Genomic DNA, 3831 nt, shown 5'->3' on the forward strand with positions numbered 1-3831 from the left:
TACTGAGGGAAATTAGGAGAAAAGCATAGTGACCTTTTGCATTGATGGCAATTTCACGGATTGTAGGAGAAAAATGCATCGGGACAAAATTCCATTATCATGTTGTTTGTTTTCCTACTGATTTAGCAACAGGATAGTGAGAAAAATAATTACTATCCTGTGACGCATCAGGACAAAATTCCAACATTATATAGTGTAATACGATTTCATTGCCAGATCAAACACTAGAATGTTAGGGACCGGTAACATGGATAGACATTCGATGCCCTTCCCCGTACATCTAACTGCGGCGTCCGGACAGTTAGGCAACCAAAGAGTGTATTCGCACATCTCATTAGAGGAACGTCGTGCTTCCCTTTGGCGGGGCAAGAGCATTTAATCCCTGTCCATGAATCCTCGCAGCGTCGGGTTAAGCAATTCCCTATACCGGCTTCGCTGCCTCGCCAAATATAGAGTCGGGTCATGATAACCAGCATTACACTTAACCCATGCCGATCAGAAATCTAAACAATGGAGGAAAAAATGCTCAACATCAGGTAAGGACTATGATACAATTATACCATCATGTAGGATTACGGTTGGATGTAGGATAAATTTCCAACATCATACTATTGCATCTAAAAGCATTTCAAATCTCTGATATAGCCTTATGGTCATATTTTGACATTCCGATAGCTTGATACGAGTCTTGCAATGATTTTGCATTACAGCTTACTTGGTACTTTGATAAGAGACATCTCTAGGATTTTGTAATGATTTTACATAATGTTCAAGTTATCGCATTGAGACTATACTTTGTAAGTGCTATATATTTTCATCATACCAAGAGTACCAGAGATTTGACTGCAATTTCGATGCAGTAAGGGCACAGTGGCAAAGATAAAATGAGACGTTCAAGAAAAATGATCAATCAGAAATCAAGAGTTTTGTTGTTCAAAGTGTTGAAATTTTGAAGGACCATCTACCTTATAAAGTATCTCATAAGTATAGTTAAATAGTATAACACGTCTCATTTTATCTTTGTCAACGACCCTTGTCTGATTTAATTATATGTATCTCCGAGATGTGATAGACCACACTTGCCTACCAAGTACACTTAATACACAAAGGCACTACCAGCATGAGTGAACATGTTTACTCACACTGGTGAATGCCAGTGTCTCTTAATGTTTCATAGGGAGAGTGTACTTAGCAAACAAGCTGGCAAAGTATTGACTGCGGACGGACAGGACGGGCTATTAGGCTCATGATACATACTAACAACACTAAACCTTCATCTCGGAGACTACCATTACTTTATATATTTTTAAAAAGATAACAAACACAATGAGCAAAAGTGTGCCTCTTTTACGGGCATAGCCACTTGTACGGGCAAAGTTCATCATACAAAACAATACATGCAAATATCAGAGTCTATCATTTCAATTGTAAAACGTCTATCTCTGTTTGCATCAATCACAGCATCTGGTCTCTGCTCTAGCTACCTGTAACAGAAAAATTATAAGACTGAATGGCATTTCAAATTTTCCAACAAATTCAATGCAAACATATGAAGCTGAAATGAAATTATGCTTGTTGAAATGAAAATCTATTTTTTTTCTCTCAAGAAAAATGCTGAGGAAAATCTATCATTGCATCTGTAACTCACTGTTCATATTTTTTTTTTGTGCATCACACAAATCAAATGTAAAATGACACTTGATACTGACAGCCTCCAGTATAGAAAATACAACAAAAAGTTCAAGCATCAAGCTGAAATGGTATTGTATTTTTTTTAATTCAATATTTGTAAAATGAATAGCTACCTGATTTTTCTTCACAAGTTGCTAGTAAAAGCCTGTCACCCATCACTTCTGTTTGAATGTACAACTTGAGACATCTTGGCCTGTGCAATTCACTGCAGTGCACTGAAAAAACAATAAGCAAATCATTAGAAAATCAATACATCTTTATAATTCATTCTGTAAAAGTGCTTATGTATTTTTACACACAATGAATGAGATGAAATTTAGTCTAGAAATATTTTCTGAACATTTCTGAAAGCTGAGCTAGTTCATATATCTTCAAACAGTGTTAGATTTTCAAGTTTTCTGCCTTACATAAATTCATTACAAAGTTTCTACAGCCTTACACTGTGATGAAGCTGAAAAGGCATTATGTCTGCTAAAATTCAATAGAGAATTTTTGTAAAATAAATACCTGCTTTTCTTTCCATAATTTACAGCTGTGGAACACACACACACATCACTTCAGTATGCTTCATAAATATTTGGCAGGCCTGGACATGTTGCTCTGAAAAAAAAATAAGCAAAACATTATTCTATCATTGATTTTTTGAAGATTCATTCAGTCAAAGTGCTTATTAATTTTTCATATACATAAAATGAGACAGATTCTGGTCTATAAGTAAAGGAGAAAAGCCGAAAACTGTCCATTATGTGAAAGAATGGACAAATCGAGGCGCAACGCGCCGAGATTGTCCATTCTTTCACATAATGGATAGTTTGAGGCTTTTCTCTGACTTAAAACACGGTCCTCACGAAAAAATCAAGATTGTCGTGATATTATATAATGTCTCTAATATTGTCCTCTTTGAGGCAAAGACAAATCATTGATTTGTGTCTCTGTGCTAAATAAAAATACCAAGTCAAATGGAGTTTAAATTAGATTGCATATAAATGTTTATTGCAATTAAATTTTTTAAACACTAATGATATCCAGTGCTGATTCTTAGGAAAGTTTCGAACATATCTCGTTTTGTCATATTTATGAATGATTTGAAGTGCCTTTACAAAAAGTAAAATTAAACTTGGCCTTATGATGTATGTATTAATAGTTGCCCATGTTTTGTTCGTGCTAAGTTTGCAGTTTTATATAAATCAAGTAATTTAATAAATGACGGGTCCAGGTGAAGACATTCTAAAATGTATGTATATGTATTTTATATCGTTATTAGAAAACAATCGTTCTTATCTCGTAATTACGAGATATTCGTTCAATTTTATTAGAAAAAATTACCCGTATCACATGAGATCTTTACTCGTTATGACTCATATGTCGTTAATATTTCGTTGTTACAATAAATAGCACCGTTATTGCAAGACAATTGTACTCAAGTTCAACGAAGAGCATTACGGCCAAATTTTCTGGTAATACCGAAATGTGCAGTAAAACTGTTAATTAGGGAAATTGACGTTGTTTTTTGTCTTTGTAGTAGAAAAGTGAAATCGCACATTTCTGGGTAGGACTGCAACAAATGTCAGTTATGTTACAAATTTAACCAATTTTACATGAACACTGCATGAGAAAGATAGGTCTGCAGCATTTGAAAAAGAAAGGAAAATTATGTGTTTTAGCTCGACTATTCAAAGAATAGGTGGAGCTTTTGGACTCCAGTTTGTTTAATTCTGCCCACTGTTTTCTTGTTTAGGGCACAGCCATTATTTTATCTGGGGACTATACGCCACTTTTCATGGATTTGCACTCTGTGCATCATTGAAGGTTCCATGTGCACCGTCGTATGAATACATCTGCGAATGTCTAAATTACATTCTTGTACTTATAACATGTGTAAATGTTGAGTTCTGCTCAACCCGGGGCTAGAGGGCGTGGACGGTAGCTTGCACTTCCGCTACCGTCCATGAACAGGCTCAATCAGACCGAGCCTGCAACATTTGCGGTTATGTCGTGTTAGGCGACCTGTGGTTTTCCACTTTTTTATTTCATCCCTATGTCGATGTCCGCGTCGGCGTCCCGATTTGGTTAAGTTTTTGTATGTAAGCTGGTATCTCAGTAACCACTTGTGGGATTGGATTGAAACTTCACACACTT

At 35.7% G+C, this 3831-nt stretch overlaps 1 long non-coding RNA gene across 1 annotated transcript; it reads right to left on the minus strand.

Annotated features, from left to right (window-relative positions):
- Positions 1–846: 846 nt before the first annotated feature.
- Positions 847–2294, minus strand: LOC123543565 (uncharacterized). The gene is made up of 3 exons (XR_008367564.1): positions 2200–2294; positions 1806–1907; positions 847–1484 (listed from the first exon to the last, which is right to left on the minus strand). It is a non-coding gene; the product is annotated as an uncharacterized LOC123543565 (long non-coding RNA).
- Positions 2295–3831: the final 1537 nt, after the last annotated feature.

The sequence above is a fragment of the Mercenaria mercenaria genome, chromosome 16, assembly GCF_021730395.1.
Source record: "Mercenaria mercenaria strain notata chromosome 16, MADL_Memer_1, whole genome shotgun sequence".
NCBI lineage: Eukaryota > Metazoa > Mollusca > Bivalvia > Venerida > Veneridae > Mercenaria > Mercenaria mercenaria.